The 12,052-nt window shown below is 41.3% G+C and overlaps 1 protein-coding gene across 2 annotated transcripts in view; it reads right to left on the reverse strand.

Annotated features, from left to right (window-relative positions):
* The window catches only part of LOC119779503 (gastrula zinc finger protein XlCGF49.1-like), a 38,161-nt gene that overhangs the window by 18,731 nt on the left and 7,378 nt on the right, over window positions 1-12,052 (reverse strand). The window lies entirely within an intron of this gene.

Below are 12,052 nucleotides of genomic sequence, written 5' to 3' on the forward strand. Positions count from 1 at the left end.
TGATTTAAAGATAGAAATAAGTACATAAGTACCATAATTTCAAAGTCACCTGGATGAATATCTGCTTCTCCATGAGCAAATGAGCTGATGATGCTTCCAATGCAGATCAGTTAGTACAATTAGCCTTTCACTATCACCATAGTAAACAATCATGCTAATATTAGCAACATTAGCCTACCTTTCAATCACTGTGCTAATATTAGCCTGTGTGCTGTCAACATGCTTACATTAGCCTGCCTTGCCGTTACCACGCTAATATAAGCCTGCCTCTATTTCACCATGCTAACATTAGCCTGCCTTGCCGTTACCACGCTAATATAAGCCTGCCTCTATTTCACCATGCTAACATTAGCCTACCTTTCCATCACTGTGCTAATATTAGCCTGTGTGCTGTCAACATGCTAACATTAGCCTGCCTTGCCATTACCACACTAATATTAGCCTGCCTCTATTTCACCATGCTAACATTAGCCTAACTTTCCATCACTGTGCTAACATTAGCCTGCGTGCTGTCAACATGCTAACATTATGCTGCCATGCTGTTACCATGCTAATATTAGCCTGCCTCTATTTCACCATGCTAACATTAGCCTACCTTTCCATCACTGTGCTAACATTAGCCTGCGTGCTGTCAACATGCTAACATTAGCCTGCCTTGCCATTACCATGCTAATATTAGCCTGCCTCTATTTCACCATGCTAACATTAGCATACCTTTGAATCACTGTGCTAACATTAGTCTGCCTCTATTTCACCATGCTAACATTAACCTACCTTTCCATCACTGTGCTAACATTAGCCTGTGTGCTGTCAACATGTTAACATTACCCTGTCTTGCCGTTACTATGCTAACATTAGCCTGCCTCTATTTCACCATGCTAACATTACCCTGCTTTGCTAATACCATGCTAATATTAGCCTGCCTCTATTTCACCATGCTAACATTAGCCTACCTTTCCATCACTGGGCTAACATTAGCCTGAGTACTGTCAACATGCTAATATCAGCCTGCCTTGCCATCACCATGCTGACATTAGCCTGCCTTTATGTCACCATGCTAACTTTAGCCTACCTTTTCATCACTGTGCTAACATTAGCCTGCCTGCTGTCACCATGCTAACATTAGCCTGTGAGACTCAGCCGAGAGAGGGCTGCTGCAGATGGGATAATGTTAGCCCTGGCTGCCGTTACCCTCAGAGCTCTGCTGGTTGCTGCGGTTCTCCCAACTTCGGAAATCTTTTTTTTAATTACGCATTAAATCAGTAAATGGACCATATAGTGACGCTCTAAAGTATAACATTCCATGAAATAATTCTGATTTTGTATCAAAACAATGACAAAATGTGAGACTCAAAACAGCAATAACGCCCCCCCTTTCCATGTACAAGAATGAACTGCAGTTAAGCCTCCAGAAATGTTTCATAGAGGGGGGGCCGGATGGGGCCACTGAACTTTTAGGGGCTCCACACTGAAACTAAAAGCTATAATTTTTATTATTTGAATCTACTATTGTGGTAAACCTGCCTGTAGATTAAACTTAAGGTTGTCTGAAAATATCAGAAAACAAAAAGGAAGAAGATTCTTTGTAATGAAACCAAATAACAAAACATTTTTTATTTCTAATATCAAAAAATGTTCTGCTCGGTTCATCAATCTAGAAGTGATTACATTAAAGGAAAACATCCACAGCAGAAAATGCATAAAAAATAGTTTTATTAAAATAGATGACAGTTTCCTTCAATCATAGCAGGTAAATAAAAACATCTGCAACTTTCAGTATTGTACTATCAAGACAGAAAATATAAGAAATAGTTAAAGGCAAAATTATACATTAAATATTTTTTTGAAGTAAAAACATTACACCTCTAGTAGTGTGAAAACGAAGCGGCGTGTGTATGACGTCATCCGCGTGCGCCGGCTACCATTCATTCATCCTGTACGCTGAACTGCTGCTAGTTTTCCTCACATGCCTGGAAGATGTCTAGTGCTGCTACCACAGATGATCTCGCTCTCCAGATGAACGATTCAGATTAGCTAGAATGAATAGAAGGGGTAGAGCGGAGCCGCCTGTGGCTTCCTGTTACCACTCCAGTCCGGCGCGCGGATGACCTCATACACTCTCCAAATGACACAAAACTCATTTGGGTGAGTAAAACATGATGTAATAACGTAAAATCAAGGGCCCAATGTAAAACAAAAAAAACAAAGTTTCCCTTTAAATATTTACCAGGTTTACATTATTACATCTTACCAGTTCTAGTTTCCATGGAAACAATACATAGCTATTTTATTAGTTATTAATAGTAGTCGATTAGAACTGTTAATAAAGGTAATAAAAGTTTTCTGTAAAGTTTGAAAGCAAATTTCAATTTTTTTTCTAAGTGAATTGTGTGTTTACTCGAACCAACTTTTTCTTAAAAACTTTTTCCACAAATGGTAAAGGAGAACGGCTTCTCATCTGTGTGAATTCTCATGTGAATATTAAGAGAGCGTTCATTTAAAGCTTTTTCCACAGCACAGACATTCGAAAGGCTTCTCTCCTGTGTGAATTCTAATGTGTCTTGTCAAATGAAATTTTTGATTAAAACTTTTGCCACAAATTCCACAGGAGAAAATTTTTTTTACCTGTGTGAATTCTCGTGTGTGCATTGAGAACGCCTTTTGTATTGAAGCTTTTTCCACAGGACAGACATTCAAAAGGCTTCTCTCCTGCGTGAGTTCTAATGTGAACCATTAAATTGTCTTTTTTTCTGAAACTTTTCTCCACATGTCAAACATAGGAAACCTTCATTTCCTGTTCCTCCAGTCTCCTGCTCCAGAACCAGCTGGTCTTCATGCTCGCTTAAGGGGAGCTCCACTGGCTCCTCCTTTTTCCAGGGAAGTTCTGGCTTTTGCTGCTCTTCTTTGATCTGCAGAGGTTCTGGTTCCACTTGGTCCAAACTGGAATTCCATTCTTGTTCAGAGAACTGTGGCTCAGAGGATTCCTCCTCTTTTTTAACATAATCCTGCAGGCGGTCTGGAAAAAATAACACAGAAGAAAAACGAAAAATGATCAAACTGCATATAACCAGAATAGAAATACATCTCCCAGCATGCACTGCAGCACTGACATCACATCAGTCTATAAAATAATGGTTAATGCTCCGCTGTCGTCTGGAGAGGTTTGGACCTCCACCCTTTATCATCAAATCTTTGGAATCTGTCTGAACAGACGATCTGCAGATTAAAGAAATGATTAAACTACTTTTCAGATCAAATTCTTTAATTAATGGTTCAGGGTGTAGTCTGCCGTTTGCAACCGAGTGCACCCCTCCTGTGTCTGAGATGCCAGAAAGTTTTTTTTCCTCCTGCTACTGCAGCGTACAGCTCATTATTGCCTTTGTCTGTTTTTTCTCCTATAATTCACCTTTTCTATCCTCATAGCCACTGGGCTTGTTGTTTCCATGTCAGAAGGCGAGTTTAATGGCGTTTCATTGCGCTGCATTTTTCAATCTGTATATGGGCTAATGTTAGCATTGCTGCTTGACGGTTAGCTACCAAGCTAATTTTCACCATGTTTGATGTGTGCTGTATAATTGTGTGCAGTGTATATGTAACCCGCAATTAGTCAATCAAGACTTTTATTTTTGCGGGCCCACTTCCTGTTTTGCCCAAACTCCCCAACTTATTTAAAGCCCCGCCTCCAGCCAGGTTAAACTACATCACCTGTTCCACTGTGATTGTGGCTGGCTGTTGGCATCCTGCTGAACATTTCACCCTGGAAATAATCCAAGTCTCTGAAACCACTGATTTGCTCTCTTGGTGAGTTTGTTCCTAGCATAGCAGTATCACATTGGTATGCAATTGCTGCTTGATTGCTCATTGGAGCATTGTTTTATTAGAACAGTTGCTGTTGTGCCTGGGCTGTCACAGCTGATCGCTGTTGGGTGTGCCCCACTCCCTGCTTTAAGGTAACGAAACTGCTGGTATGGTGTGTGTGTTTGGGCACTTTGTAAAATGAAATGTGTTAAAATAGGATCATGTAGCTACATTTAAATTGATATTGCGCAGTATATTTATTTAATTTCTTCCTCTCACACTGCTTGAGTATTTGAGTTAATTTATTTTATTTGATATTTTGAAAGTTAACTTTGATTTCAACTTTTCAAGTTTAACCTTAATTGATTAGTTTGAAATGATTATTCTTTTTGTTTATTTAAATTATGGTTAATTTAACCTGATTGAGATGTTTAATTATTAGATATTTGATAGTTGTGTTGACTTTATTTGTTGCATTTGTGTTTGTTAAAACACTTAATCGGTTTTCTGGCCTTTTAGGTCGGTTTTTTTTTATATATGATGGATCAGATCCTCAGATCCTGAACAACTGATGGCGAGCTAAAAAAGGACAAGACCCCTAGGACTCTAGAATAGATTTTTCTTCTGTATTTGTAATTGTTTTGTTTGTTGTTGTTTTTTTTTCCTGCCCCTTATTTGTTTCCCTGTTTACAAGGAAAAACAATAATACACTTGCACAAAAACTAAAACAGTTTCCTTGTGTTTTCATTCACACCTCAGGCTCCTTAACGAACTGTTTTTCTGATATCGCAGTTAGCTGCCTAGCCCATAACTGTTACATTCTTTGGCGAGCTAGCCAGGAGCCTGATGCTGTGAATGTTTTGGTGAATGTATTTTGTTTTGTTTTGAAACATGGATTTCTTTGAAGGAATTGGTATTAATGTTGCTCATTCTGTTATCGTTGGTGGTGTAACAAACACTCAAGCAGATGATGAGATCATTAATTATTTACGCAGCTATGGTGACGTTAAGGTTTTTACTGTTACTGCACGTGAGAGTCCATTTTATAAAAACCTGGCCGTTGAATTTGTTAATCCTGCAGATTTGGAAAAGCTAAAATCGCTTTTACCATATATTTACCAATCTGAGGCTGCAGACGATGTTATATTTGTTATTAAATTACTCTCAAGAGAATGCTGTGCCACAACCACAGTGGATACAACCCAAGCCCCTGATTACCTTTATGAACTGAAACGCATTTCCCAGCAGAGTGGACAATCATTTGATGATGTTCTGAGAGGAGTTTTTGAACAAATAAGTGCTCATTTAGGAATAGCGGCTACCGGAGGGGAGCCTGATGAGGCTGATGATGAAGAGACCACAGTGGAAATATTTGCTACTGACAGAGAATCCAGTCAGACTCGGCCGTTGAATCTTTCCTCAGACCAATCAGATCAGTCCACCACCAACCAGCAAGGACCACAAACTCAACCAAATCCAACTACAAATGTGGGGCCGAGAATTTCTCTCTCAGGGAATGATCTAAACCCTCCTGGGGTCCAAAGGGTTGTAGTTGAACACATTGTGCACAGAGATGATGTAAATCTTCAACCTCTGTCTTCCTTTAGACTACGTACCTTCTCAGGAAAGCTTCCGAAACCTCAGCATGAGGCAGATTATGAATCTTGGAGGTCTCAAATAGAACTTTTAAATGCCGATCCAAGTCTTTCACCTTTACATGTTACAAGGCGCATTTTGGAAGGTTTACTACCTCCAGCTGCTGACCTAGTGAGAGGTTTGGGGCCCAATGCCCTGCCTGCAGAATTTTTGCAAGTACTTGATTCTGCATATGCTACTGTTGAAGACGGAGAAGAGCTGTTTGCAAAATTTTTAAACACGCTTCAGGACCATGGGGAACGACCTTCTTCTTATCTGCAGAGACTCCAATTAGCTCTCAGTACAGTGGTGAAGCGTGGTGGGATTCCAGCAACTGAAATGGACAAATATTTGTTAAAACAATTTTGTAGGGGTTGCTGGGATAACGGCTTGATAAACAAACTTCAACTAGAAAAGAAAAAAAACCAACCACCTCCCTTTTCAGAGTTTTTATTAACACTTAGAACAGAGGAAGACAGACAGTTGGCAAAAGAGATGTTGATGAAAAAACATATTCCAGCAGTCAAGCACCGTGTTAATGTACAAGCTCATACCACCAGTGCATGCTCATGTGGCCATCTGTCAGACTCGGGTGCTATTGAAGACTTGAGGAAGCAAATGCTAAAGCTGCAGAGTCAAATGTCAGCCCTGTTGTCCAAGGACTCCAATTCTGCTACAGAGAATCAGCTGAAAAAACAGAAACCAAAATCTGGCCAAACCAGTAGTAGGCCAAGGCCCTGGTTCTGCTTTAAGTGTGGACAGGACGGTCACATTGCCCCAAACTGTTCCAGTCAACCAAATTCCAGCCTGGTTGAAGAAAAGCGCCGCCAGCTGAAACAAAAACAGCAGTCCTGGGAGAAAAGCAAACCATTAAACTAGAAGCAGTTCTTACTGAGGGACAAGTGGGAGCTGCAACCAGTGAATGTCCCATTAACAAAGACTCATCTTCATATTTCCCATTACCTAAATGATTAGTGGGCACAAGAAGTACTGGTGAGGTGAAGATTAAAGGGATCAATTTTCATTGCCTCTTTGACACAGGTTCCCAAGTCACCACAATCTCGCATTCCTTCTATAACACCCATCTCTCAGATCATAAGATAAAATCATTAAATGAAATTTTGGAGATAGAAGGTGCAAATGGTCAGAGGGTGCCTTACATTGGATATGTGGAACTCTGTCTGACATTTCCTTCTGAGTTTGCAGGAGAAGAGATGGACATCAATACCTTGGCCTTGGTCGTTCCAGACCTGCGGTCATCACAACCTCCTGTTCTGATTGGCACCAACACTTTGGATATTGTTTATGACCAGTGCTGTCAATCACAGGCTGAGTTTCATCCTGTGCCTTTTGGATATAGAGCAGTGCATAAAATTTTGGAGATAAGGCATAAGCTAACAACTGATGACTATCATGGCATTTTAAAAATGCAGTCATCCAGGTAGTTCCTGCTCAAAGAACTGCTGTGTTGGATGCTCTTCTGATATGCCCATTACTGCAAGGAGAAAAAGAAGTAATTATTCAGCATCCAACTTCTTTCTCTCTACCTGGTGGTTTGATAGTGAAATCTAGCCTTATGGATCTACCTCCTGTACAGCCTGCTTCTCTGCCTGTGGTTATCACTAATGAATCTGACCATGACATTGTGATTCCAGCTAGAGCAGCCATAGCTGAAGTCAGTACCATCCAGACCATTCTTCACAAAGAGCAGACAGTACATCAACCTTCCCAGAGTTAAATCCAACCAAGCTGAATTACAACTTTGGAAACTCTCTGCTCTCAGCTGAGTGGAAACAACGCATAACCATGCTCAACAATATGTCAGATGTTTTTTCAAAACATGATCTTGATTTTGGTTGCACAGATAAGGTCAAGCATGAGATCAAGCTGTCAGATCCCACTGCTTTTAAACAGCGACCAAGACCCATCCACCCCCAAGATGTGGATGCTGTGCGTAAACACATTCAAGAACTACTGCAGTCTGGTGTTATACGTGAATCTAACTCACCCTTTGCTTCTCCTATAGTTGTAGTGCGGAAGAAAAATGGTGCAGTACGGCTCTGTATTGATTACAGAAAGTTGAATGCCCAGACCATCAGAGATGCATACGCTTTGCCAAAACTGGAGGATACATTTTTAGCACTGTCTGGCTCCAAATGGTTCTCCACATTGGATCTAAAATCAGGTTACTACCAGATTGAGATGAATGAATCAGACAAAAATAAAACTGCATTTGTCTGTCCACTTGGATTTTATGAATTTAACCGCATGCCTCAAGGAGTAACTAATGCTCCTAGCACCTTCCAACGTCTCATGGAGCGGTGCATGGGAGACATGAATTTAAAAGAAGTACTTGTTTTCATTGATGACTTAATAGTGTTTGCACCAACTTTAGAAGAGCATGAACTCCGACTGAAGAAAGTTCTTCAACGCCTGAAAGAATTTGGGTTGAAGTTGTCAATTGAAAAGTGTGTTTTCTTTCAGACATCTGTTAACTACCTTGGACATGTAGTTTCAAGTGATGGAGTGGAGACAGATCCAGACAAGATTTCCACATTAACATCTTGGCCGGTTCCTCAAAATCTTAAAGAGCTCAGATCATTCCTTGGATTTGCAGGATATTACCGCCGGTTTGTGGAAGGCTTCTCATCAGTGGTCAAACCTCTTAATGAGCTAACAGCTGGATACCCACCCTGTCAGAAAAAGTCAAAACAAAATAAGCTGCAACATTACCTTGACCCCAAAGAACCTTTTGCTGCACGCTGGACGACTGCTTGCCAGCAGGCCTTTGAAGAGGTTATCCAGAAGCTGAGTACGGCACCAGTTCTCGCATTTGCAGACCCAGGTAAACCTTACATCTTACACACTGATGCTAGCTCTACTGGCCTTGGTGCAGTGTTATACCAAGAACATGATGGGCGAAACAAGGTGATTGCATATGCCAGCAGAGGTCTGTCCCGCAGTGAAAGTCGCTATCCTGCCCACAAACTTGAGTTTCTGGCTCTCAAATGGGCAGTTACAGAAAAATTCTATGACTACCTATATGGCTGTGATTTCACTGTGGTTACAGATAGCAACCCACTGACATATCTGCTAACTTCTGCTAAACTGGATGCAACAAGCTACAGGTGGCTTTCTGCTCTTTCAACTTTTACTTTTAAAATGATTTATCGGGCTGGCAGATTAAATGCGGATGCTGATGGTCTCTCTCGGCGACTTCATGCTGAACAGGTGGCTGATCCTTTATCTTTGAAGGAGAAAGAGAGAATTTTGAAGTTCACTGAACAACATCTGGAACATCCATCCTGTATTTCCATTGACCAGCACTCAGTTCAAGCAATATGTGATAGACAACTGGTGTACAGCTCACCAAACCTGGACCAGGTTGCTGCTCTTGTGCAAACTCTCTCCATTAACACTGACAGTTTACCAGACAGTTTTGTTAATGATCTGCAGTTCTCTTCACCTGTTGTGCCATCTTTTTCTGAAGGTGAAATTGCTGACAAACAAAGAACCGATTCAGTTATTCAGCACATCATCGCTCAGTTGGAACGAGGGGAAAACCCACCGCCATCTCTGAGGGAACAGCTCCCCGATCTGCCACTACTCCTGCGAGAGCTTACACGTCTGGAGCTCCATAATAATGTTCTCGTCAGGAAAAGGAACATTGGAGGTGAGCTTACTTACCAACTTGTACTTCCAGAGGAATGGCGGGCTGAGGTCCTCAACCAGCTTCATGACCAGATGGGCCATTTAGGAACAGAGAGGACTCTGGACCTAGTGAGATCACGGTTCTACTGGCCACGTATGGCAGTTGATGTCTGCAACAAACTTAAGAACTGTGAGAGGTGCATTCGAAGAAAAGCACAACCTGAGAAAGCTGCACCTCTTGTTAACATTAAAACCACAAGACCACTCGAACTTGTCTGCATGGACTTTCTTTCCATAGAACCAGACCGAAGTAACACCAAAAATGTTCTAGTGATAACCGATCATTTTACAAAATATGCTGTTGCAGTGCCAACACCAAATCAAAGAGCTAAAACTGTAGCAAAAGTGCTATGGGAGAACTTCCTTGTTCATTATGGAATGCCAGAGCGTCTCCATAGCGACCAAGGCACTGATTTTGAATCCCACACTATCAAAGAGCTCTGTCAAATCACAGGAATTCAAAAAATTAGGACCACACCTTACCATCCCCGTGGCAATCCTGTAGAACGATTCAATCGAACACTCTTAAACATGTTGGGTACGCTGCAAGAAGATGATAAAACTCACTGGAAAGACTTTGTAAAGCCATTAGTACATGCTTACAACTGTACCCGAAATGATGTCACTGGATTTTCCCCATATGAACTGATGTTTGGTCGACAACCCCGACTTCCTGTTGACTTAGCCTTTGGACTGCCTGTGTCTGAAAAAACATCTACATCTCATTCACAGTATGTTGAAAAGCTCAAGTCACACCTCAAAGAAAGTTACAAGATTGCAACTGAAAATTCTGAGAAAGTCATGTGGAAGAACAAACTCAGATTTGACAAGCAAGTCACAGCCGCAGAACTCTCAGTTGGAGATAGAGTCCTGGTTAGGAATGTCAAACTACGAGGCAAGCACAAGCTCGCAGACCGGTGGGAGTCGGATGTGTATATTATTCAGAAGAAAGCCGGCACTCTTCCAGTATACACAGTTAAACCAGAAGGCAAAGATCGTCCCATCAGAACCCTCCACCGTGACCTGCTGTTGCCATGTGGCTACCTGTCTCCAGCCTCCAAACCAGAACAAATAAAGCAAACAGTGATTGCACCCGTGACTTCAAAAAATGTAGATCTTCCAGATCCTGAAAATGAAGAAGTGCTCTTACCTGATTTATCTGATTATTCCAGCTCTTATCTCACCAGAATTACAACTGAGGTTGACTTGCCTGTTCCTCCATCTACTGTCGCTCCTATGCCTGTGGATCTGCCTGGCCAGCACTCACAAGGCTCCATGGAAGGAATGGTTGCTGAGGAACAGGAAGTAGAGTCTGGACCTGAACCTACTGCTGAACTGGGCTTGGAGCAAATAGCTGAAGATGCAGCAGATTCTGCCGACTCGGAGCCTCTCGAGGAAAACTCCTTCCCTCAATCAGGACCCGTCTCTCCTAGGCCAGAAGCTACATCCCCTCCAGAACAAACCAGCATGATAAGTGATTCTACTGCTTCAGAACTCTCTAGTCCAGATCCTGAACCACCTGTCCGATGCTCGACTCGAACACGTCAGCCACCATCTCGTCTGCAGTATTCGAAACTTGGGCATCCACTTCTGCAAAGCATCCAGTCGCTGTTCCAAGGACTCAGTACAGCTTTTACATCTGCTTTGGAACTGGATGAGACTTCCATGACCTCGGCATCATATGACAGTGTGATGTGTCACCAGCCGCTTGCATGTGCGAGGACGCACATGAGTTTAGGGGGGGAACCTGTAACCCGCAATTAGTCAATCAAGACTTTTATTTTTGCGGGCCCACTTCCTGTTTTGCCCAAACTCCCCAACTTATTTAAAGCCCCGCCTCCAGCCAGGTTAAACTACATCACCTGTTCCACTGTGATTGTGGCTGGCTGTTGGCATCCTGCTGAACATTTCACCCTGGAAATAATCCAAGTCTCTGAAACCACTGATTTGCTCTCTTGGTGAGTTTGTTCCTAGCATAGCAGTATCACATTGGTATGCAATTGCTGCTTGATTGCTCATTGGAGCATTGTTTTATTAGAACAGTTGCTGTTGTGCCTGGGCTGTCACAGCTGATCGCTGTTGGGTGTGCCCCACTCCCTGCTTTAAGGTAACGAAACTGCTGGTATGGTGTGTGTGTTTGGGCACTTTGTAAAATGAAATGTGTTAAAATAGGATCATGTAGCTACATTTAAATTGATATTGCGCAGTATATTTATTTAATTTCTTCCTCTCACACTGCTTGAGTATTTGAGTTAATTTATTTTATTTGATATTTTGAAAGTTAACTTTGATTTCAACTTTTCAAGTTTAACCTTAATTGATTAGTTTGAAATGATTATTCTTTTTGTTTATTTAAATTATGGTTAATTTAACCTGATTGAGATGTTTAATTATTAGATATTTGATAGTTGTGTTGACTTTATTTGTTGCATTTGTGTTTGTTAAAACACTTAATCGGTTTTCTGGCCTTTTAGGTCGGTTTTTTTTTATATATGATGGATCAGATCCTCAGATCCTGAACAACTGATGGCGAGCTAAAAAAGGACAAGACCCCTAGGACTCTAGAATAGATTTTTTTTCTGTATTTGTAATTGTTTTGTTTGTTGTTGTTTTTTTTTCCTGCCCCTTATTCGTTTCCCTGTTTACAAGGAAAAACAATAATACACTTGCACAAAAACTAAAACAGTTTCCTTGTGTTTTCATTCACACCTCAGGCTCCTTAACGAACTGTTTTTCTGATATCGCAGTTAGCTGCCTAGCCCATAACTGTTACATATAGGTCATTGCTGAATACAGCTTTTATGTTCAGAGTTACATATTTTAACTGTATCATGTAAGGTGTGTTTTGCACAGATTGTTTGTCTCTTATAGAATCACAGTAAATCCAACACCTTACCACAAACCAGCT

Source organism: Cyprinodon tularosa, unplaced genomic scaffold (genome assembly GCF_016077235.1).
Source record: "Cyprinodon tularosa strain WSP-4 unplaced genomic scaffold, ASM1607723v1 ctg1487, whole genome shotgun sequence".
NCBI classification, from domain to species: domain Eukaryota; kingdom Metazoa; phylum Chordata; class Actinopteri; order Cyprinodontiformes; family Cyprinodontidae; genus Cyprinodon; species Cyprinodon tularosa.